General features: G+C 42.9%; 1 pseudogene; it reads left to right on the top strand.

Annotated features, from left to right (window-relative positions):
• Nucleotides 1-25753, top strand: LOC117722266 (uncharacterized; annotated as a pseudogene).
• The last annotated feature ends 905 nt before the right edge of the window (nucleotides 25754-26658 follow it).

Here is a 26658-nt window from a genome sequence, read left to right as displayed (position 1 = left end):
ATGGGGGCAGAAGCCTGCGGGGCAAGAAAGCCCACAGAGGAGGAGGGACCCGCCTGCAACTTTTCCCCAGGTATGTCACTGAACTGATTCTGCATGCTGCTTTCTTTTCTACTTGTCCCCTGGCTGTTCCTGATTTATCCAGCTGTCTTTCTTTCTTTGTGAATTTTTTGGGAGCCCTGTGGGTGATCCGCTTCTGTTCTGTGAAGCCAGCAAGGCAGATCTAGGCAAGCAGGTGAAGCTCTGGGTTCTGCATCTCAAACAAGCAGGAGTGGGGAGTGAATGAGAGAAGGAGCCCCCCCCCATGGGGGTGGTACATCTGGCTGACTTGTTGGCTGGTACTGAAGTGGGGTTTCTGTGTGCAGGAGCTTGCAGCAAAGCTCAAAATGAGAGATGTGGGCCCTGGGACACCCAGGGACAGTGAGAGGTTTCCAGAATCCAACTGTGGGGAGAGATTCCTTCATAATCATCCAAGGGACTGGCACATTACCTCAGGAAGAGCTAAAGCTTTAGGGTGTTAGGTATAAGGGAGAAGAACTCAGTATCATGTGACCTTGAACTTACAGCACGCCTTTTGAGTGACTTAAAAAATGTTTTAAACGCACGTTCAATTTTTTCCAAAAAAAAAAGTCACGGAAATATATAGTGTGTGTGTGTGTGTGTGTGTGTGTGTGTGTGTGTGTGTGTGTGTGTAATGGATACATCTCAATGTATATTACAATTACACCCGCAAGGCTGAGTTTCCGGTGACTCCACAAATGTCCCCACTAAGACAATGTGGACAGTGGCAACATTTTGAAAACAAAGAAGCAGTCCCTGAACCATGTAGTTCTTTGGAAAGCTTGGACCAGAATTCAATGCTCCTGACTTGCCCCTTGGACTTTAAGTAACTGTTAGTCCTCCTTCAGTTTAGTGACTGTACTGGGAGGGAGGAAGTGCGGAGGCGGGGCACAGATGACTTGAAAGTAGTGACATTTGCTGTTACTCTGTGCCATTACATTGTTACAGTGCACATTATCATGACAGTCTCTCTGCAAATGGCACTTGAGGATGTGTGAGCCAGTGGCCATACGCTGAGCTGTCTTCTCAGGAAAACCTGTTATGTCATTTTGAACTTACTCTTCACCAAACCCCAGTGAACACCTTACTGATAAACATTGGCACAAAGGGTTCAATTTCAAGTAACACACAGCAACTCAAGTCAAAAGACTTGGCACCCTTCCCACATGGGACTTCCCTCTCTTTGTGGCATGTTGGCTGGCTGTGTCCTCGCTGTTAAAAGAGCATCTAAGGCTTAGAGTCAAAACACAACTTTGAGACATTTCTTTGAGACAGATCACTGTGTCCTGGCCTCTAATAGTTTTTCCTCCTGCCTGTCGCTTCATTTTGTAAGAGGCCAGAATGTCAGGTCAGTTCCTTGCCTTTGCCCTGTACAGCAGCAGAGATGCTAACCTAGTAGTCATCAGTGTGGCCCCCCAGACCAACAACATCAATATTTCCCAGAAACATGCTACAGTCGCCACTTCCAGATCCTACCCCAGACTTACCAAATCAGGAACTCCGAAAATGGAACTTGACTATTCCTGTTTAAGCTGGGTGGCCAGGAGACTATGCACTGACTTAGAAACTCGTGCTTTTTAAAGGTGCTCAGATTTCTTCACAGGTGTGATGTGATCGGCTTCAGGGCCAGTTGTACAAAAAGAGACTCTTCAACAAACAGCACTCATTGTGTTCCGGTTGGTTGTTTCTTTCATCTGGAGCACTTATAATACAGGTTACTTGTTACAGTGCTTACAAGAGTATCTGCACACACATTGCTTCACTGGGGCGGGGGGGAGGGTTAATCTGCATCATTCTTTCTGTGTGGTGGTCCTTAAAAAACATAAGTTGAGGAACCAAAAGCTGAAGCCATCAGGATGCCAGCCAATCAAGAGGAGAGACGGGTGCTCTTCTCACGTGTCACCAAGGTCACATGGGATAATACCATACGACCAGTTACAAACATAAAGTATTTTGTGCAGTGAGGCAGTTGGGAAGCTAATTCAGAAGAGAATAGAGTTCAAGATCAGATTGGGATACAGAGTGAAACCATGTCTCTTAAAAAGGGGACTCTACCTGCGGAAATGAGCAAAGGGGGAGGAAGGGGAGGGAGAGTTGGGAGGGCAAGAGTCCCAGTAAAGATTGCACACTGGTAACACTGGGAAGATAACACACTAGGGTTCCATGTAGGCTTTCTGTTAGCAGTATGTTAACCACTCCTTGTAAAGAGGGTAATCATGTTTCAGACTCTAACTGTGTATCATCATGTGTACAGAAATTCTTCATTAATCCAGATTAAAGTTTCCTTACACTGTTGTGGAGTGCATAGCTTGCAACAGTAATAATTTCATTACTTTAGAATTCAGTCTCTCCTTATCCTGTCCACTCTCAGACCAGTGTTGTAGGAAGTCCTACAACAAAATAAAGTGGGTGTGGCTCCCAGAGTGCCCTTCGACAATATGTCCCCCAGCCCATTGTCTGATTGTATGGCTAGGTCAGCTTGTAAGGACCTGGATCCTTAGTTCCTCCTTGGCACTGACAATTAGCAAGACTCAGAAATGCTAACATATAAGAATGCATATGTGTTTTTAATCAAGTGATAGCTACAACTTACCAGCTGTATGGTTTCCATACGTTTCTTAACCATCTTCGGCCCCAAAATTCATTAACTCACTTGAGATAGGATTTTTATTTCACTTCTTGGCTTTTTAACAAATTTTTCACGTAATATATTTGAATTGTATTCTTTTCTCTCCCTGAACTCCTCCCAGATCCCACCTCCTTATTACCCAGTTTCATGTTCTTTCTCTCTCCTTCTCTCTTCCTCAAAAAACAAACGCGCGCAAACATACACACGCGCACACACACACACAATTCAGTTTTGTGTTAGCCAACTGCTTTGAGCATGGGCCTGCCCTGGGCTGGGGTTGATCTACCCAGTGTCACTCCTTTAGAGAAAATTGATGTTCCCGCCCAGCAGGTATCAATTGCAATGAATTTCTTGGTTAGGAGTGGAACTTTGTGTCCAGGTCCCCTTCTGCTTGAAAAAAATAAAAATTTCAAATATACCTCACAGGATCCGTATAAGCATAAAGATTCCAAACCAAAGCTTTTGTATGCTGTTGGCTTCTTCTCAACCCTGGTGTTATCTCTCCCTGAAGTTCCAGCTCTGAATCACCTGGGTGAGAAGTGAGCAAGGACAGTAGGTTAGTGTAATGTCACCTATGCTCCCCTGTTCTGAGCTAGGTGGCAGAATGCCTGGAGGGAGACAAGTTAGGATTTTGGAGCTGGTGCTGCCCTGGCTGCCCCTGAGAAGTTAAACCAGGTTTATAACCGTGAGTCAATCAACACTCAGAACTGGTCAGTGCTTTAAAAATAGCAAAACTTCCTGGCTGAGTCCCAGGAAAAAGAGGATCCTATCACCAGATACCCCCCTTTGCTTGCCTTAGAGAGAGGGAACCCTGACATGATTTCTACCTTGGGAAGCTTGATGGACAGTCCCAAAGGACTGTAAAACTATTGTGTTTCATGAACAACCACCAAGGTCACTAGTAGTAACATCAGACATCGTATCGAGGCCTCTCTGTGAGGCCACTTCTCCCATGCTCCCACTGTTACAAACAGAAAGCTTGACCAGGCTCAGAGATGGAACAGGGAAGGGTCACAAAGATGCCTTCCCTGGAGATACAGAGAGTGAGCTGCAGGTGACATTCAACATGGTCCAGGTTTTTCTTCCTTGTTCAACGTAGGGCTGACAGGCTAAATGCAAATTTGTCATCAGGAAAAAAAATGCTCTGTAGTAAATAAATGGCGTGTCTGAGCATCTTACGGAGTCACTCATAAAGGTCCCCAAACTGAGACTGATGCCCCAGAAACTCAGCACAACGGAATAATTCTTATTAGAAATGACGCTGATGAAGACCCTTCCTCTCAGCTTCCTTACAGACATGTCAAAATGTTTTAAGGGCTTTTTTGAGGCAGACCAGAATTCTTAGGAGAACATCTTTTAGTAATAGTTAGGCTTTTCTAAATACTTACGAATAAATCCATATATAAAAAATAATTTTATGTCAATGAAATGCTTTTAAGTAGGTCATGCATAACTCCCACACGGTGTGTATACCTAGCCACTACATGAGAAAGTAAGACATTAAGTACTATTATTGTTAATAATAAAACCATTTTTAACTAATGCTACATTCACAGCATTTTACACTTTCCAAACGTCTCTCACTGGAGTTTCTTGTTGAGTAAGCATTATTAGTCCCACGTTTTGAATAAGGAAACTGAGGCTATAAATCAAGCCCTGGTCTTCATCCTCATACCCCCTGCATCCAGTAGCCTTGACGATTACAGCACTGTGTTGGTCTGTAATCTGTTCTTCTCCCTGTCTCAACCCATTCCCAATTTTCCCCAAATCTCAGAAATGTTCCGAAGACCATCACTAGGAACTGACCGTCTTTCATCTTTAGTGTTTGCACCATTTGTGTTCTACTATATAAATAAATGTTCAGCTCAGGAAAAAAAAGAGAAAAAGAAACAGCCGTGGTTGCTGTTTGTGATCTTGGCACCACTCTCACCATTGCTTAAGTCCTGATGCTTTTCAATACACCTGCTTCATAGAAACAGGGAAGAACAGTTCCGAATTGAAGGCTTTTATGAATTAGTCAATTGTGGGACAGAGTTGGGTGGTGGAGAATAAACCCTGTTTCCAGTAGCATGCTGAGTGATATCTCATATTGTCATTAGCCTGTTCTCTTAAGAAACTCAAGACCTTCAAATGGCATCTCACTAATCATCAACCACCTTTTGATGGGCGGATGGGATTCCTCAATCGATAATTTCAGATAAATGTCCTGGTATCTGGGGCACAGATGAGGAGAAAGGTAGGTGCTTGTCAATACAGCACAACATACAAGTGTCTGGACAGCATGCCATGTCTCTCATTTCTCTTCAGCACCACCTATCAAAAGCATAAGATTCTAACTGATAGAAAGTAATGAAATGGTCTGGAAACACTTAGCACACAGTTTCCTTATCAATGTTCTTTGCCCCGTGCCAACCCCAGGGAAGCCTGTGTCTTCATGTCCGCCATCTTACAACATTTCCTACCATTTTTCTTGCCCATCAGGTATACAGACCGCTGCAGTTTGGTTTTTTTCCAGTCTGCCATTCACAACATTTTCAAATTCATTTTATGAAGGTCCTTCCTTGCATCCTCAGTTAGATGCCCAGCAAAGCACAACAAGAATTTAGATGTGCCTTTCACTGTAGAGTCATCCCTTGGTCTTTCTGTTGACTCTCCAAGTTCTCTGTGTATTCTAAACCAGTAAGAATGTCAGCTTCCCGAACTCATGAACTGCAGAGTTATTCACGTTTTCATTTTTTTCCAGAATATTTTACAGAGAACTTCAATATGACGCATTGACCATGTGAGTTTGTGCTTAACAAAGATCAAACAATTCACACCCAAATGGTAAACACGGTTATGTAGTTACATCTCCTAGTTATCTCAAAGGTTTTCCCTCAAAACCTTGTTTATTTGTATTCCTACATCAACTCACCACCATCAGCCTGGCTCCTGAATAGTTAAATCTCATAGAACTGGCCCTTACAGTTCTTAGGAACAGAAACCACAGAGGCTTCTCTTGACTTTGCAGACGTTCACTCCTGACAATTCATGTGCCAAACATCTTGGAGGATTCTGATATGATAAATTTGACAGGTGAGGATGAAAATTGGCCCTGTTCTTGAGCACTATGGCTCTCTGAACAGATGAGACGTTTGTACTTTTCTCAAAGTCATCTTTGAGAGATGACAACAATCTCATTTGACCTGAGCAGCCCCCTCCAGAGACATCTGTCCCAGACACTGTGCTTTAGATAGACCACTCCAGCAAATGTGCAGGACACTCATCCCTAGACTCACCTACACAAAGCTTGGGTTTGACCCCAGAAGAATGATGTCTTTTGAGAGCAGAACCTTAAAGAGCCATTAGACTGCATTAAATAAATTACTGGATCATTTCCAATGACATCCGGAAAGGTTTTGACTAGGATGCCTGGGACATTTTTCTACACACCTAAGGGAGGGAAACACACACACACACACGATTTCTAAATCAGTGCAATACCAACACTCCAAGCTCAAAACTGCAAAAGGATGAAAATGGAATATAAAATCCCCATGTTCTTCCTTCCTCTTTCCTTCTTCCTCCCTTCCTTCCCAACACCTTTTACCTTCCAAGCTCTCATGAAGAGAACCTGTACTGACCCAAGGCTGTTGTTCTTCCAATCTGGTTAGTTTTTTTTTTTAATAATTGCCATTTGCATATAAACAAATTAATTCATTTCTAGAGCCATATCTTCATGTGTAAAACACCAGAAAGAAGGGGGAGGGGACAGCTTCACATGGACAGGAGGATTCAAAGAGCTGGCATAGGGAAAGCATTGAAAATGATCCTGTCACAGAAAATTTGTCTGAAAAAAAGTTACTTATCATTATTATTGTTCTTTGAGTGCATGAAGCAGCCCTCACAGAGCTATGAGCCGACTCTGGGCCCTACTTCTCCTCTTAGCTTACTTCTCTACTTCCTGACAGAGAGTTCTATGCCAAGAAGCTCCAACCCTTCATTTTCCCCAGCCAGCGTGATCAGTCTAGACTCTGAATGGTTCAACAGCTGCCAGTGCCCGTTCTTCTCCTACAGCCCGGGTCTCCCAGATTGTGAGGCAGGTGATGGGCCACGGGCAGCAGAAGCTGAACAAAAAAGATCCTCTCTCCACAATGAACAATTGTGCTCAAATGCTCTGCGGGCAGCTGCAGCCTGTCAACACATTCCGAGCACCCCAAGTAGGAAGCACAATAGCGCCTGGGCCAGCCTCTAAGCTGAGCAGTTCGCATGCATGGAGTCACCCCTTGTTTTAATGTTCTGTCGGTTTCATAACCTTAAAATAATAATAATAATCATTTTGAAATCCACCCTGCAACCACAGCAAATCAATTAATAATAGTGATAACAAAATTGCTAGGCCATAACTGCATTGGACTCTCTAGTGACCTTTGGGCGAGCCTTGGGGTCCTTGATCTCAGACTGAGGTGTATAGGAGGAAAGTTGTTCCCAACAAACTCTATCTGTTAGGCCAAGATGGCAACTTTCTCTGGGGTGGTTTCTGGGAGTATAGGACTGATGACATCAGGTCCCAGGGATGCTTGGCATTTGTCACCTGTGCAAGGAAGAAAGCGGCTTTGCCTTCTTCGTGACGAGTGCCTCGGAGGACACCGCTTACCCAGGCCACATGCTTCTTTATATCCTCATAGATATCACTGCACTATGGAATGTAAGGAAGTGTGTGGTTTTGGCAAGTGCTTCTTCACGGCCGATGGCTACAACCAGAGAAGACGCCAGTGACTTCTTCGTTCCTTGGCCACATTTTTTTCTACCTGCAGGTGCCCTCTTCCCCAGCAATCCACCTCTACAGACTTCTCCCACAGTACGGGGTTTCAGGCCACCAACTGTTGCTCCCCATCCTAACCCCTTTATACCAACCTCCCTGACACCATTCCTCACACCTGCTCTCAGAGAATCAGCTCCTAGGGTTCTAGCTCCTTCCTCTGCTCATACCTCTACTGCAATGGATGTTTCTACCCAGCAAGCTCAGTGATAGTTCATGGTGCGGGATACGTAGCATTTGCTGTGTGTGTGTGTCTTGCATTGTAAACAGAGTATACAATTACTGGGCTCTGAAGAGCACCACCTTGGTAAAGGCTCCACGCCTCCTGGCCCTGCTGTGCTGTTCTTTCTACTTCATGACACCGTTAGTGTGTTACTTCCAGACCACACTGTCTGTGGAAAGGCGGAGGTGCCAAAAATCGTGATGGTTTCATTTAACAGCCTATGTTCCTGTGTTCTCAACCCAGTCCCCTGTGTTCCCAATTCTGACTCTCTAGTGTCTAAGCTCATTCCATGAGGGAGGTAAACTCTAGAGGGAAACAGAAGAGCCGCTAACTCGGGGCTTGTACCCTCTCCCAGCAGGGTCAGAATTAAGAAGAAAGATGAAAGGCCCTCCCTTCCTCATTTGAGTCCCAGTCCCAGGATGGCTTCGTACTTTCCACTGCTCTGCCTCCTTGTTTTAGAGTGATGTGTCAGATGCAGACTGAGACTCAGTTAAACTTGCAGCCTGAGGTCATAAGCAAAACAAAACGAAGCACCATCGCATTTGAAGTTGTATGCCCAGAAGCCCAAGATGGGTATGTAAATGTAATTGAACAGCACACGAAGAATATACAAGAGGAGAAAAGGAAGAAAAAGGATATGTGTGTTTCCTGGACTGATAGCTGAACCCTCAAAAACATCAGCATACAGAACACACTGAGCAACTCTCTCATGCTCCCAAGGGAGAGGCAGCCAAACTGGGGACCACTACATCACTTGTTCAGGAACCAGGTAGTCCCCTAGCTACCACCAAAAGCATGCCACCCTCTTCTTCTGGGGATAGGTGAAAGGGCAGGGGGAATTATTAGAGCTGGACCAGCTATAGGACTGAGCACAGGATCTTACCACTGTAGATAAGTGCCCAGGGAACTGGGTAATTTGGGCAGACTTATTGTGCTGTCACACTTCAGGTATTCCTGGAGTCTGGGGTGTGGAAACCAGGGATGCAGCGAAGCATGTACAGTGCACAGACCATCACCATAGCAAAGAAGTCCAAAATTTCAATGTGTGAATATCGAGAAACCCTGTATTTGATAGTATGGTGTCTAATACTGGCATTTTCAGGAAAAAAAAATATATATATATATCTGTCCTTTCTGTTTGAGACTTTAGTCTTTTTTTATATATAAAATATCTGGTGCCTCAAATTGAACTGCTTTCTATTGATAGCCTGTCTTTTTGTCTAACCTTACCTGCTCTGCCCATGGATTTTCTCTTTCTACCCTGGTGTTCCATTTCACATCATCCTGAAATCAAGGATATGTTATGTAGATGACTGTTACTGAGGCTGCGTCAAAAAAATATGGGCAAAGAAAAGGAAAGAGTTGGGGAAACAGTGTTCAGAATTCTTGTGTGCACTTTTTCAGGAATAAACTCAGCCAGGCTGTCTCTGCCCCTGCAGTTGCCTGGTTTCTTGCCCCCTAACATAAGCTGTAGGCAAGATAGACATGGGAGAAGATAGAGGACAGGAGCCACAAGATGCCTGTCATTAGAAAAATGACAAGATGGTAAGATTATGAGTGCCAAGCCAGGATGATTCACACTGAGGAGGTGTGACCCGGGACACAAAGAACTTCAGTGTTATCCTAGAGTCACGCCGTATTTCATGATGTTTATTTCTATCATCCCTACATACATACATGATAGGTATGTTTTTTATCCAGTTGCCTTTTCTGCAGTGCCCTGTTGAGTACTTTGAGGTACCTTGTTGATTCGAGACAGGCTTCTCAAACTGGAGCCCATCTGGAAGAAGCCAGGCAATCGCCTGGCTACCTCACTTCTAGACATATCCGGTGGGTTTTAACACATTCATGAATAAGTACAAATCCTTGTTGATGAATGATGGGGCACACTCATGAGGAAAGATGGAGTTGAAAGTGAAGTTTGGGCCTCAAAAGCAGGCAGATTTGCCCCTCAGACTCTCTACAAGCCTTGGTAGTCTCCACTGTGTACTCTAGGGACTCAGTACACCCTTCATTACTAACAAAATTCACAAGAGGCAGGCAAACTAAGCACACTTCCCACCGTGTAGACAAACACACTGATCTATCAAGATGCTACTTAACACCTCAATGCCAAACATCATTGTTTGATATTTCTCAGTATAAAATTTTCAATATCAAATAAATAAATAAAATAAATTAAGAAAGCATCGGTGGACTTTGAACCCAGATAATTTGAATCCAAGGCTACACATTTTCTTCTCTCTTTTGGGTGGTGGTTGGTTTGGGGGGGGGTTGTTTGTTTGTTTGGTTTGGTTTTAGATACAGGCTTTCTCTGTGTAGTGTTGGCTGTCCTGGAACTCACTCTGTAGACCAGGCAGGCCTCAGACTCAGAGGCAGATCTACCTGCCTCTGCTTCCCAAGTGCTGGAATTATAGAAATATGTCTCCACTGCCTGGCCATACTTTCTTCTCAATGACTTCTACTTATCAAGATGAAAAAAAAAAATGTTAGCCAGTAACTATCCCCAAGGGAGAAAGTTGGTTTTCTGCAAGCACTCAAACTATCTTTTCTGCCTATGTCTTTCTTCTCCTTATGCCAATACTTTACAGAGATAGCCAAGCCACATTTTAGGGGAGTCTCTCCTTCTTACCCATATTTGATCTCACTTCACTACTAACAAGTCAAAACCAAAGGATACCCCTTCTAGTTTAATGGTTCTCAAACTTTAGATGCCTCAGAATCACTCCAAAAGCAGGGTAGATCATGACTTTGGGGGCTCCATTCTTGTTTATCTTGGGGTGGTAAATGTTGCTTTTCATTTACAAGGTCAACTTGTAAGTTCTTACATACTGGAATCCAAGCTTCTTCATGATCTACGAGAACCAAAAATGCTTCAGTCTCCCTCAATAGACTCTTACCAAAGTCAATTCCATCCATTCTTTCAAACCAAAGGACTGTGATATCTATTACTAGGGGAAGGAATGAAGATAATATATTTACATAATAAAACCATCAAATTATATAAGTTAGTGAATTGCAGTTGCCACATTAATATGTATGAACCTTACAGACATCATGCAAGGTAAAATTAACAAGCCACATAAAAATATTTATAATATGATACATTGAAATATATTAATTTCAAACATGCATAAATGAGAAAATCTATAAAGAAAAGCATCTAACTTCCAAGAAAACAAGAAACTCAGTATCATAGTTACTATAGATTATCCCCACCTACTTATATTTCATTTTTAATGGAAGTATGATACATTCAGAGAGGATTGTATAATACACATTTACATATGCATACAAATACACTTGACGATATTGAGTTTATTTTAGAATATAAAAAAGAAGAGTTTCTATTGTTTTTTCCATATTCTATAACGGTATGTCATTTTTGTGCCTAATGTTTCAATTTGAGAAGAATAATAAGAGCTAGAGGAAATAAATAAATTAAAAACTAGAAAGCAAAATCCGGACTTTGTGAGATTTCTTTCAAGTCATGCGAGAGATCTGTCAAGGTAATGTACTCTTTGGGGGTTGATTCATGCTAATGTGGCTCTCTCTGTTACAGGCTTGGACAAGTGATGCTCGAACACTCCAAGGACTTCACACACTAGAGGCTACAGTCACCTCCCAAGGGAGTGGCCCCCTGCTCTGGCTGGTCAAACGGAACCAAGTCCGTCTTCCTGAGAGGTTTGGTCCCCTTCAACCAGCTACAGCAGGGCTGGCAAAGCCCAATCATGGAGAAAGAGAAGAAAAGAGAAATTAGCTGCTTCAACCTTGCTTATGAAAAAAAAATCTGGTTTTGCCATCATAGCCTCGTGTTCCCAGGAAGGAAGAAGATAGGAGAAAGCCCAGGTTTGCAAGAGCTCACAGATCTCATGCTCAGCACACAGAATCCTCTGCCTTTGCATGCACATCTACAGCCATGCACACACCTTTCACACACACACACACACCGATGATGCTAAGGATGGAGCTTGGGCTAACCTTAGGCCAGCCAGTGGCAGAATACGATACATAGGAGACAGGTCTTCTGTTCTCAAAGACACAGAAACATAAGTAAAGCCACTGACCATGGAAATACAACACAGCTCAGTGGAATTGCAGGCTAGAGCACGCTTAATCCAAGATATAATTCGTATATATGTGTGTGTGTGTGTACTCATGTATATATATGAATATGTGTATATATGGATATGTGTGTGGATATATATGGATATATATGAGTATATATAGTTCACCGAATTTGACTGTGACATCCTACATCATTCTCCACGAAGCCCAGAACTTAATGTACACTGAAATTAAAGTACACAGAAAGAGGTTACTGCGGTCCCTGTAATTAAGGTAAAACCCTGGCTTCCTGTTTGAATCCTGCCCATCTTGTCTGTTAGCTATGATATGAGCTCAGTCAAATAGCCTCAGTTACCTCTGTAAAAACATTAGTTGCTTCTTCGCCAGTAAATAGAAATAGTGACCTGGATAGAATCATTGCTCTAAGATTTTAAAAAACAATGTCTGTAAATAACCACCCATAAGCATTCAGAGAATGCGTATCTCGATATTATGACAATGATGGTGTCATGCCCAGAAGCATGGTCCCTTAAGTAGGAAGAACAAATTTTAAGAGATGAAATTTCCAAAATAAATTTTACATTTATTTTGATATATATATATATTCCCACTATTGATTCTACTAGCATTCATCCTAGTATGTACTGTTAGTATGTAGTGAGTTTTACTAAAAATTGCTTTACACATGAGATTTTACTGCCTGGGAAGAGGTTTCTGACAGCCGTTGAGCTTGCTCTATAGCCATAGAGGTTACAGAGTGTGTGAGGCTGTGGAGCGTATTGTCTAAAGGCAAACAGAGAATAAATACGGCTGCCTGTCCCTCCACTCTAAACCTGTTTCCTTATGGAAAGAATGGAAACATAAAAAACTATATTGCAGAGAATTCATGGGAATGAGAATAATGCACAAAGGTCTAAAACTAGGACTGGGTGCACCATAAGGTTTTTCTCTTTGACAATGCTTTTAAAACCACATTGGTATTCAATAAAGTTTTCTCTAATAAATGCTTGCATTTGTCATTTATTTATTCTCAACATAAACGGTAGAATTGTGAGACTTCCATTAACTCTTTAGATACACAGCTCTTGCTCAAATCAGTGGTAAGAGAATGGGTGGCAGGCCTCTCTCTCCTTCCCCAACTTTGTGGTGTGATGGAACTTTACCTAGAGCTAGGCACGTGTACCAACCTTCAATAGTGGAAGCAGGGGAATCTGGAGGTAGCCATGTTCCTCTAACCTGAAATGCACCTGAGAGAACAAAAAGGTTCAGTCCCATACAAACAGACATGGCTCGATCAAATGTTAGGTGAACTGAACAGATGGGAACTTTTTCCTCCAGGAGGAAAGAAATCGGGAACATGAAGGTTAGATGTGTGGGCTGGAGAGGTGGAAATATGGCTTGGCTGTTAAGAGCACTAGCTGTTCTTCCAGAGGTCCTGAGTTCAATTCCCCGCAACCATGTAGTGGCTCACAACCATCTGTAATGGGATCTCGTTCCCTCTTCTGGTATGCATGAAAATAGCATACTTATATACATATACATGAAATAAATAAATCTTTTTAAAAAAAAAACAAAAACCACTGTGGTGTATAGACACATAGGGGCAAAGTACTCATATACATAAAAATAAAATAAATCTAAAACATTTTTTGAAAAAGATTAGGTATGTGGTGACTGAGATAAGCATCAGAAAAGTCAAGAAAAAGTCATGTACAAATGTGGGGGTTTATGGCCAAAGTGCTTGATACAGCCAGACAGAACCTTATAAGGTCAAGATGAAATAAGTTAGAAAGAAGCCAACCCATACACGGCTGGAGTTAGAGAAGTGAACCATGCCTCTACTTACTCGGAGTCTTGGATGCATGGGTCGAAGACTTCTTGGAAGTATTGGAAAATGGACTGAACATCATCTTTAACATCCCTCTGCCCCTACCCTTGGTCACAACACCTTTGAAGGCTGCAAGATGGGACCATTAGCAGTCACAGCCTGACACCAACGCCAAGGTAGCATACTGACCCCTCGCTATATCAAAGCATCAAGTTTCTGTTTAATCGTCCCAAGAGTAGGAACGGAGCAAATGGAGTTTGGCTCTCACTCATCACCAGCATGACAGATGGGACTTCTGAGAACATATGTATTCTGGGAAGTTTATCTAAAAGGTCCTCAAAACCAAACTCTGCCCTCAATAAGAAATCCAACAGAATTGAATAATTGGGCATCCTGTCCCAAGCTGCCACCATTGATCTTGCCACAGCCCCATTTTTAGGGCAGAAATCTAGGTTAAGCCACCCTGTGGGGCATGTGGTTTTACTGTCAGTATGTGTCCCTTCCTGTGTGTTCCTACGTAGACAGCATCCCCAAGCTTCTTCTAACTGGCAGGGCATGGTGTCACTCTGGTAGAACAGAGACTCTGGGTAACCCCCATGGCTGGCAAGAAAGACAAAAATCATTGCATAAAAATGCAGAAAGGGCTTTGCCCAAGAGGAATTGATGAGAATAATTTGAGGCTAGCTACCCTGCAGACTGTCACAGGAAGAGGAAAATTCCATTACACACAATTCATCAAAGATTGCATCTATGAGTTTATTTATTTATTTATTTATTTATTTATTTATTTATTATATTTTACAAGGTCTCACTTGTAGCCCAGACTCCAAACTCGTGTTCCCCTGTTTCTACCTCCCAAGTGTTGGGTTAGAGATATGGATCACTATGCCTGAAAATTCATTTTTCCTTTGTAAAATTGTGTGTGCACGTATTGTGTTGTATATATATGACATGATACACGCTTTTGTGTAAGAGTATGGGTGCATGCATGGCGCTGTGCACATATGAAGGTTGAAGAACAAACTACCATGTCTGAGGAAAGGTCTCTCATGGATTCCCACTGTATGAGCCATACTAACTAACCACTGAACTTCTAAGAATTCTCTTGTCTGCACCTCACATGCTCCCACAGGAGCCAAAGATTACAAACCTGTTACTACACAGGTTTTTTATGTGGGTTCTGGCAATCCACATCCAAGCTATCTGGCTTGCCAAGTCATGGTGATCCCCAATGCTGATAAGCCTGCTGACCAACAGGCAACTCTCAAACAGTCAAGGTGTGATGCTGAGTCCTGCATCTGCTTTTGATATCACACTTCAATACATAGCATTATCGTCCCATAACAGAGTTCTTTCTTCTTCTGTTAACCTTGTGCCCCTGCCCACTGTGCCCACTGTTATTGAAATCTCCCTTCAGCCCTCCACATAACATGTCTCCACAAGCATCCTCCATGACTCCCTGGCACTGTCTGATAAACTCTTCCTGACAAGGTGTTTGGACTTGGGGTCTCTAAAAGTAGGGGAAGTCTCTAAAAATAGCGGACATATTTCTCAGAACATGAAAAGGCATGGAAGACTCTGACTACTACCAGTATTTTCCATGAGTGTCCAGTAAGGGAGGGAAATAAAAGAGTAGTATAAATAATGAAACAGAAGATTCAAAGTCCCTAGAGTCTTTAAGTCCCTCTCTCGATTGTTCAAAAGGCCAAATTATTTTATCTTATATGTTTTTTAACCTATGGCACTTGCACCTGACTCCATCCTTAAAAACAAGAGTCCTGATTCCCAGAGTGTCAGATTTATACTTGTTGACACCTAGGAGTTCATATCAAGACAGATCAGACTTGTCACTGATACTCAAAGTAAACCAAAATCATCCATTTTGTTTGGTTTTTTTAACATATGCAATTGTATGTTGAGAAAACTATGGATCCATCAGGAACAAAGGTCAACAGTAAATATTCTGACAGTGGATTTGTGAGGAAAAGCTTTCTGGCTTTTCCCACTGTTGCCCAATTCAACTATAGTACTTGTGAAAAGGCTAGACTGACTCCATGACAGGTTTCAAATTGCCAGTTTTAGGAAACTAGGCCTAAGAATCAGGCAAGTCCAGGCAAGCCCAGGCAAGTCAGATACAAAAAACAAACAAACAAACAAATAAACAAAAAACACAGGGATTCCTCAGCAACAGTTTCCAGCCACCATGCCCAGATAATGGCTCTGGAATGCCTAGAGGTAGAGTAAGACAAAGCCCACCTACCCCAGAATCCCCTAATGTGCTTTAAGTCAGGTCTGTGAGCTCACTTGGTTGTTTCTCTGTCTTGCTGTCATGCTGGAGACCCCAGCATGCTGGACTTCTGCAGAATAAAACACTCTGCGGTCACATACTTTTTGAGTACAGGTATCATTCTTCGGTGAACATGGACCCTTACAGTTGTAATTAAAGTAATAGTGTTTTAAGTTTCTCAGACATAAGGATGTGCTATGTGGTCCAAGCTGGTTTTAAATTCTGAGTTTCTACTTCAGTCTTCCAGGCATCAAGATTATAGATATAAATCACCATACCGGATTCAATTTTTTCTCTATTATTTTTTTCCCTTTATTTTGGTTTTCTTTTATTTGGGGGGGGTAGTTTTGTTTTCTTTTCTTTTCTTTTTGAAGTATAGACTCTAGTACTTTAGGGTAATCTTAAACTTGCTATGTAATCAATGATGGTTTTGAACTCCTGAGCCTCCTGCCTACACGTCCCAAGTGCTGGGATTAGAAGACCAAGCCTCCATGCTGGACTTGAGATTTTTGCAAATATGTTTTATTTTTTCATGGTTGAGCACCATCTATATTTTAAACCAATAAAAAAATACATAAGCCAAAAAAAGGTCCTCACTAGAATCCAGTTTGGAGGCAACTGGACCAGATCTGTACTTGCCCTATATATGACCTTCCCTCAAGTTAGACGCTCCCCCCAAGCAGAGCTGAGATCTAGCACTGACTTCCCAGAGTGCAATTCTCCTGTTTCATTGTAAGGGCAGATTCTAAAAGAAGATGGATGATGTCACTACAAAACCTACTCCATCCAAGACCAGCGATGACCCTGCCCTGAACATCTCATCTTCTAAGGAAAGAGACTCCATACATGTTCTCGACAGAAAGGCATTTGTCTATTTCCTATGTAACCTGGTGTTACCCATTTCCTCAAAAGTTTCTTCTGAGGAAAATTTACATTAGCTGCGTTTTATTCACCCCCCAAATAATTCCCAGCTCTCTCATAGATATCTAGCAAGAGGCCTTTATACACTGAGAGCTTTCCACTGAAATGCCAGGAATACTTGTTTTCTTAAAGGAAAGTAAATAAGAGGCACACTTATGAAACTTAACAAAATACAAAAGCACATGGAGACTCACTCCCATGCTACTCAACAGTCCAGAGCTTGCCTCAAGGAACCTTACCCAAGGGGTTCCTTTAATGAAAAAAAAAAAAAACAAAAACTTAATTATTCACTATTTCTTTGAGAAATAAAACCAATAGGGTATGGGTGTATATTTGTATATTTGTGTGCATCTGTCTGTATTTGCTTGTGTATATGTCTGTGCTTGTATCTGTATGTGCCTCTGATTGTCTGTGTATGTGTGTGTATGTGGTTGAGTATCTGTATATGTGACTATGTGGCTCTGTGTGTGTGTGTGTGTGTGTGTGTGTAGGTATAGATAAGTGGCTGTGTGTGTGTGGTCATACACACTCGCACTTGTCTATCTGTCTGTCTGTGTATGTCTACATGGTCATGCAGCAAGAATTGTTTCTTCTTTGGAGTGAAGCTGGAGGTGTTTCGGATGTCACTCTATCTCACTTTCCCCATGGTTATGAAAACCCCCAAACTCAGGAGACCCTTCCTCAAGTATCAGGAAATCATGACCACCCAAAGATCACAAGAAACCATACCTGGATGCAATCAGCAGAGGCTTTATTAGGGAAGTTGGCCAGCCAAGGTCAAACCACGAGCTCTCTCAAGAGCAGAGTTTGACCTCGAGTGGCAGGCTAAGGGTCTTTTAAAGAGGAAAACTGCAAACCAGGGGAGTGAGGAGGGGGTGACGGGTTGCCAAGGATACATAACATAAGAATAGCGAAACATTCCAGAGAAACCCACCCTGAAAGGTTAATAGCCATGGAAATTACTCAGTACACTCATTCTTCTCAAAAATGTGGTTTTACCATATCACTGCCCTACCCTGTCAACTATCTATTAACTATTTCTCACTAGGTCCAGTCGTAGAGACACAGCCCTGTCATTGTGTTTTTACCACCTGAATGACTTTCATTCTTTACAGCCAGTTCCTGAAACTGGCCTGGCTGTTTCAGAGAAAAGTTTCCATGTCCCTAAAAGAACTTATATGTATATATTCTATAAAAATGATTTTTATAATTTTTCATTCTTCAGTTATATTCTGGATCTCCAATCAGGCTGAGTGGTTTGAGGACTATATTGTCCAGCACAAGAGGGAGCTGTGGCCAAGAGAGAAGGAGAGTTAGCTCCAGGAGCTAGAATTTAAGCAAAAGATCTGGAAGCAGAGGGAAGAAAGACTTCTTCAAGCTGCCCAGCAGAGCTCCTGAGACCTTCAGTTCCTCAAGTTCCAGCTCTGTTCCCTGCCCACCCCCCACCCCCACCCCAGGAAATAACACACACTCAACTCTTTATTGCAATAAATAAATAAATAAATAAATAAATAAATAGATAGATAGATAGATAGATAGATAGATAAATAGAAAGAAAGAAAAGAAAAGGGAATTGTTTCTTCTCACAAAAAGGTTAGCCTTTCTTAGTCTATTCAGGCTTTTGATTGGATAAGGCCTATTTACACAATAAATGGTAAAAATTCATCACTTTGAATGTTATAGAAAGATCCAGAATAATGTTTGACTGAACACGGGTACCTCATGACCTGGACCAATTAACATATAAAACTAACCATCACAATACATTTTTTTTTTCAGTTAATTCTGTAAAGAAGCTGAACAGGTTCAAGAGCCATAGGCCTTCAACACTGTGGCCTATTTCCTTACAGCTCACTGACCTGGAAGAAACCCTGGGGTTGGAAAGACTGTCTTCACCACTTCACCACTGTCACTGAACTGTGCCAAGGCAACATAAATAGACTATCATCAGTTACAGGAGACAAAGGATGAGCTTCCTGTGTGTGTGTGTGTGTGTGTGTGTCTGTCTGTCTGTCTGTCTGTCTGTCTGTCTGTCTATCTCTGTGTCTCCGCATCTGTCTCTCTGTCTCTGTGTCTGTCTCTGTTTGTCTGTGTCTCTCTGTTTCTGTGTCTGTCTCTCTCCTCCTCCTCTTCTTCTTTTTCTTCTTCCTCTTCTTCTTCTCCTTCCTCTCTCTCTCTCTCTCTCTCTCTCTCTCTCTCTCTCTCTCTCTCTCTCTCTCCCTGATAATCCACTGAGTCCAGTCTGGTACTGCTTACAGGAATGGTGACCAATCTTTTTCATTTGATCTTGTACAGAACACAGGAGCTGCAGTGCATTCAGAATTCGACAGCCATGTTTCGTCCTCCGACAGCTCCTCCAGCCTCTCTGTCTCCTCTTCCTCCATGTTCCCTGAGCCTTGGTGGAGACATTCCATAGTACTGAGCACTCAGAAGAGCACTTAAAACAGTTATGGGTCACTTCATTAACTGCTAACCTCTTCCTACAGAAGCTCCCCTGGCCAAGGCTGAGAGCAGCACTAACCTATGGGTATAAAATATAAATACTTAGAAAGGAGGTTGATAGAGAGATCAATTTAGCAAAACAACAATATTAGGTACAGAGCACACACACCTCGTAGGGTCTGTGATGGAAGCCATGGGCTTTTTAATCATGTTTACAGTGCTTAGGCACTAGTTGCTAAACAGACTCCTTGATAGGCTGACAGGGAACAGAGCCACGGCTAGGTAATGAAGGCATAAACGCCCAGGATGGCCAGCATCTCTCTCACCTTCTAATCTGAGACACCAGTTTAAAACAAAGGCCTTGTGGACTTTTTCTTCTGCCAGTAAGCCACAGGCTGATAGACTGACTCAACATGTTCAAGGCCAGATAAGGAATGTTTACACAACAGCTGTGGGCCAGTCAGCTCTGCTGTCTTTCTTTAAAATGACCAACCCTAAATTAGGGGAGAAAGACCTTACAACGACTTTAAAAAACTCTCAGGAGGCTGGACTTCTGTTTGGCTTCCCTAGTTTAGTGTCTTGCACCCCACCCCCACCCGACCCCCATCCCCTGTGTGCCCCCCCATCCCTCACTCCTCACCCCTCTCACTGTCCATCCCCTACCATACTTTGCACAAAGCCTTTTTCTCTGTGTGCCTACTGTGAGTATATGATTCCTCTCCCCTGGTAAAAGTCTTTCTTCACCTTCCAAATCCATCTGCTTCTGTCTACTATGTTTGAGATTTCTCCGCTGCTACCTGTCCTCCCTTTTAATTCTTTAACAGAGAAAATGAATCCAATTAAGACCCCCTAGATAGTAACAGTACCACCTCTGAATTCTGTCCCCTGAAACCCCAGTTATCTCTCTTCACCTCCAGAGAACTCAGTGACGGACACGTGAGCCAAGCATTCACACCTGTTTCTTCCGTTCTAGTTGAAATGCACCTGTAGTTTCTTTTTAATGGCTCTTTAAAATAGTCCTTCAAATGTACAGCTTGCAAAGCTTTTCTCCCGTCCCATACCCAGGCCTGCATCCCTTTAACTCAGTCCTTTGCTGTCAAGGAGCTTTGAGAATTTCATGATAATTTGTTGACCTTATTTCCTGAGCAATGGCCCTATCCAGAAAGGCCTTCCCAGGCCTAAACACTTGGGGGTTGTCTTTCTTCTTCTTCTAATAGTTATAGAGTTCCCATCCCTTATATTTAGGTCTTAAATCTTTGGAGTTGATTTTTCTACAAGGAGAGACACAGGGATCTAGTTACATTTCTTCTATGTGTGGCTAAACAGCCAAAGAACGCAAACGCAAGACAGCAAGAAATCAAACAACCCAATAAATAAATAAGCTAATAAAATTAATACTTTTGTTAAATGAAATGTAAGTGACCAGTAAGTACTGATAAAATATCCAACCTCATTAGTTATGAGAAAAACATGAATCTGGTCCCTATCAGATGGCAACCATTTAGAAAACAAACATAAATAGAAAAAATATTGACAAGGATGTTGACTAAAGTGAACATGATATACTTGATATACTGAACTTGATACACATGATATACATGATATAGTTGAACTTGATATACTGCTGGGAATATTAACTAATCTAGCCACTGTGGAAGTCAATATGGAGATTTCACACACACACACACACACACACACACACACACAAGCTCTACCACGTAGCCCACTCCTGAGTATCCACCCAAAGGACTCCAAGTCACCACATCCCAGAGAGCCAGAGAGACTTGCACATCAATGTTTATGGCAGCATTATTCACAACAGCTAAGTGACAGAGCCAGCCCATGTGTCCAACACTGGAGGAGCAGGAAAACATGGTGAAACAATGGAAATGTTTCCAGCCATAAAGAACAAAGTCGTATTGTTTTTAGGACAATGGATACAACTGGAAATAATCATATCAAGCACAGCAAGCCAGTCTCAGAAAGACAAATATCATATGTTTTCTCTCATTGGTGCTTCTGAGACGGTGTGTATATACATAAAATCACCTAAATACGCACAATAGGAAACTATCTAGAACTACAATGAGAACTAACAGACGAGGTGGTGAGCTTTTTCAAGGGACCCCAATGAAAAATGCTTAATGCAGAGAGAAAGAGAGAGAGAGAGAGAGAGAGAGAGAGAGAGAGAGAGAGAGAGTTCAAAATGTAAATTTAAAGATCCCTACAAATGAAGCTCAGGAAATTCGGGGGCGGTGTTTCAGAACCCCAGGAGCTACTGAAAAAAAGCAGCTTCATGTGTTGATGTCCCCTAGAGAGCAGATTCCAACGGATGGTATCATCTGGAGAACTGTGCATACTTTCTTCCTTTAGGCTCTGTGCCCATCCCCATAGTCGAAGAAATTCTATCCAGTAGCCTCAGCTCAAAATAATGTCCATGAAACTGCCTGACCCTGCATGACTCAGCTGCTTGGCACGTGTGCCAGCACTTGCTCACGGCCTCCCTCAACCTCCAGTCTTTCCATCTTTTTTTCCAGAACAGCAACTGTGAGCACCTTGGGGAATGGGGAAATGCCGATTCAGAAGAACCACCACCTGTCAACATGCATTTCCTGAGCTCCCAAACCAAGGGTGCTCAACAGGACACAGTAGCATAGTGATCCGTGGTTCTGTCAACTCAGTCAAGCTGGAATGTTTGCAGAAGCAAAGGGCTCTACCAACAAGAAGCAGTCAGTCACTCTGCAGCGGGAAGAAGCATTCTCACTCCCTCCTCTCTCACTGTCTCTATCCTCTCTCTCTCTCTCCTCTGTATCTCCCTCCCTCCCTCCCTCCATCCCTCCTCCCCTCTCCTCTTCTTGATAGAGAGATAAAGTCCAAAGAAGGGGGGAGGTGTGGGTGGGTATTCATGGTATTACAGATATTCCTTTGGCTTACTGCCTTTCCAAATGGCATGTTCAGCTTCAGTTCCTCTCTCTTATCAGTGGACTTTATTGACCATAGCACACATGTGCACAGAGTTGGGTATGCTGGGACATGAAATGATGTGGAAGAGTTGCAAGATAGAAAAAAAGGAAAAGGGAAATGAATTTTTAAAACTTCCCTTTCTTTCTTTCTTTCTTTCTTTCCTTCTTTTCCTATCTTATATGCGTGGGTATTTTGCCTGCATGTATTTCTGTACACCACATATCTGGTGCCCAGAGAAGTCAGAAGAGGACATCCAATCCCCTGGAACTGAAGTGATAGACGATTTGGAGCCACCATGTAGGTGCTAAGAATTGAAGTTGGTTCTTCTGCAAGAGCAGCCAGTGCTCTTAACCACTGATGCACCTCCAGTATAATATATAATGTGTTTATTATTTTAATAAAAATAAAAATTTTTATTAATGCAGAAAGAAAATACTATATTTTGAAATTGTGTGTTTTCCAAATAACTGTCTGCTGGTAGGAAAATTTCTAGACAGGAGACAGCTGCTTCTTAAACACCGGTTCTCTGCAACAATGAGGTACAGAAGTGCCTTTCAGTGAGAGAGAGGATTCCAAAGACCCTGGAGGAGACTTAATTGAAGAACTAGCAAGAGGCAAAATTTTACAAAAGGAAACTCACTATGCAGAGTAAAACTGTAGAATCCTGTATGCATGACTAGTGTCTCTCTGTTAACTGAGTTTCTTCTCTTGCCTTCACTTTCTCCCTGATATGTTTTATAAAATGGTGGGAGAGAGAGAGAAAGAGAGAGAGAGAGAGAGAGAGAGAGAGAGAGAGAGAGAGAGAGAGAGAGAGAGAGGAGAGAGAAAGCTAGAGATAGAGACAGAGATAGAGGAGATAGACATAGAGTTAGAGATAGACATAGAGATAGGCATAGGTATGGATGGTAAATATTATATATAATGCTGAGGGAGGGAGCATTTCAGCAAGCCCTGCCAGGATGTCCTATAGGGAATCACACCATGTGACAGACCTAGTATAAAGACTTATTGGGTGAGGGGAAGGGAGCACAGGAGTAGAGACAGAGAAAGTGGTTTGGGGGATGGAGAAGGGCAGAGAGAAGAGAGAGGGGAGAAGGGAGAGAGAGAGAAAGGAGGAAGAAGAGGAAGAGCCATCAGGGAACACGTAGAAACAGAGTGGAGGAGAGAGAGAGAGAGGGAGAGAGAGAGAGAGAGAGAGAGAGAGAGAGAGAGAGAGAGAGAGAGCTGGGTTGTGAATAATCCTTTATACACCTGTCTCACATCTGGAGGCAGGTGATGATATAAGCTGTTGCTAGGTGGCTGTTGCTATGGTCCTAGGAGGAGCCTAGTGGAATTGTCTGCAAGCTAACACCTGCTTCCTGCTTCCAACACAGGGTTGCCCAGAGGTTCCAGCCTGTATTCTATGAATCTCAGCTAGTCACGGGCTCATTCACGGCGCTGACCCTATGCATTTATTTCATTCTGGGAAGAAGCCTTGGTTCTTTCAGTGCCCATGATTTCCACCTAGTCTTAACCCCCTCTGTGGTTTCTAGAAATATCACTGAGTCATTCCAACAGGTATTTCAGGTTTCACAGTGGCTATAATGGTAAAGGAACTAGGCCAACACATCTCCCATCTACACCAGCTTCAAGGGAAACGAGCAGAAACAGATGAACAGCATAAACTAACAGCATCTTGGGAGTGATTCAAGACCTGAGTGCCTCCATTAAGCCCTTCCTTGTAGGAGACCTTACTAGCCTAAAGAATATACCTCTCCTTCCTCAAAGGGTTGCAATTTTGGAAATCTGTGTGGCACTCCCAAAGCACCAGATGTAGTCATTTATAGTGAGAAGGCTAGGCTGAAGGGAAATCCCACAAGTGGTCCATAATCTACTCTCAAGAACATGCTTACCTCCTTCAGGATCCCAGCATTGAGAAGGATGAAGCCACAGAGGATAAATGGGATCATGTGGATTTGTCCCTATCAAATGAGAGCGAGGAGTCTCACAACAGAGGCCAGGCCAGGCCAGAGCTGCAGGACTTCTCAGAGACTGAAGAGTCATCCACCAGCCAGGAGGAAGACATTTTGCAGGGAGTAATTTCTGAGAGGAGACAGCCAGACTACCTGAGACCTGAGCAGAGCCTGGGGAATGACTCAGTTCCTGACTGGGGAGAGATGGAAGCATCTGTGCTTGTTGATCAGGACTCTCATCCAACACTGGGTCCTGCTGGTTCTCTCAGAGTAAAGGGTGCTACTCCAAGAAGTCACTGTTGTAGATGCTGTGCTATTGTTCACCCATATTCTGTAAAGAGATTTAGCCTTGAATAGGGATCTTCCGCACCTTCGTGGTTTCAACTTACCCACTTCCCAAGGAATAGCCTCCTATACAATACATAAGATGGTCTAGAGGCTGCTAACCCACAGCCTGTAGTACAAGTAGACATTCTTGCTGGACAGGCTCAGTTTCAGTGTACTGAATGAAAAAAGAGGTTTCTTTACAGGGCTCACTTTGACCTCCACCAGAGGTCATGCACAGCAGAGAGACCCTTCAAGTGCAATTGTGCAACAAGGCCTTTCTACAGTCCTCCGACCCCCACTCACGTATACTCTATTACCATCATTCCTTAAGATCTCCGTATCCCTCTCTCATGGTACCCTTTTCAGTTCTTGAACCATACTCCCCTATAGACACACACAGACACAAATACACACAGACACACACAGACACACATAGACCCAGACACACACACAGATACAGAGAGAGATACACATACATATACATACACACAGACACACATATGGACACACACAGAGGTACACACATAGACATACACACAGACACAGAGAGAGAGAGACACACACAGACATGCGCACACACACACACACATACAAACACATGTGGGGTGGTGGGCTGTGAGAAGCAGCTGGGTGCTTGGTCAAGCATGAGCTTGGAACTCCAGACCATTATTGGAAGGCAGGAGTTCGCTCTGCTCCTGGGCCCTGGTTCTTTTCATTTAGCTTCAGCCCTCCACAACCACTCCCACAGAGAGGTCTATGGCCAACAGTCCAGAGGAACAGGCCTCAGGCCCTAAGAGATTTACATACTAATGAGATGTCTGAAGGCCAGAGGGTGGAGCCAATTAAACATTCTTCCCCAGCCCCTCCCCCCTCTCTCCCTCCCTATTTAAGTCAGGTCTGCCCTGGGTTTCAGGGGAGTGCATCCAGATCCATCCACCATCCGCCATGACATTAAAGCCTGTAAAAATCCAAGGACTTTCTCATGTCATTGGGGCTGTGCCATGAGGAACATGGAGCCACAGCAGCCCTGCCTAACTTCCCCCTGGAGGAACCCCCAGCGTTTCCAGCCATGCTACAGTGTTTCCCATACCGACAGACACACACACACACTAAACATAGAAACCTTGGATCTGCATATAAGAGATCTTCCCAGATGCAGTGCTGAACATTGGTTTGTACCCAGTTATTCTCGCTGCTGTTTTCATGAGCATCTTTGTGATTGCAGCTAACATTGAAAGTCTCTTTTCAGGCTAGTTAGCTCTGGGGATTCCTTCCTGCTGAGTGCTTGGATTTAGTGCACATTATCAAGGCATTGCTAAAACTTGCAATCACCATTTCCATACTTTGAGATGTCTCTGAATCCCTTCCTTTTGTCAGTGGAAAGTTTCTGCTTTTATATTTGGAAGAGAATGAAGACTTAAAGGTAATACATTTCCTGGAAGTGTCCCCTCCCTTCCTCCCTTTCTCCCTCCCTCCCTTAGTCCCCCTTCTCTTCCTTTCATACTTTCTTTCCTCCCTCTTTTCCTCCCTCCTCCTTTCTCTTTCCCCTTCCCTCTCCTCTTTCTGTGGTTAACTAAAGAGAGAGAGAAAGAAAGACAGAGAGAGAATCCTGAAGAATTTATTTCAAAACTTCTCACCAATTCATTTTTTTTGTCTTCCAAAGCCATATTGATAGTTTTAGACATATTTGTATGTCTACACTTCCCTCGATGTAGTAGGTGAAAAGAAGTTCATCATCTTGTAATCATACTCTTTTTTTTTTTTTTTTGCTTTATGGTTAGAGGTTTTTTTTAAGAAATATTTTACTCCAAGCAGATGTCAAGGTGCTAGAGTTTTTATTCTATAGACTGCACAACTGTCCTTCTCACATACAAATGTCTACATGGAGCCTACCTCTATATTTAATAGGAGATGAAAGTCTGGCTTCATTTTTTGGATGAGAAGCAACTTTATCTGCAACATGTTGCTGGAGATTGGTTCTGAGGCTTTGATTCAATCAGGAATCTGTGTGTTCAGACACTAAAGGTTTTTGTCCCTAATTGGTTTTTGATGGATCAATAAAGATGCCAAAGGCCAATGGCTGGGCACAGGACTGGACACTTAGAATTGTGAGGGCAAGGATGCAGAGAGTGATAGGACACAAGTGCCATGAGTAGGGG

Source organism: Arvicanthis niloticus, chromosome 17 (assembly GCF_011762505.2).
Source record: "Arvicanthis niloticus isolate mArvNil1 chromosome 17, mArvNil1.pat.X, whole genome shotgun sequence".
Lineage (NCBI taxonomy): Eukaryota > Metazoa > Chordata > Mammalia > Rodentia > Muridae > Arvicanthis > Arvicanthis niloticus.
This window is presented reverse-complemented; position numbering and strand designations above follow the sequence as displayed.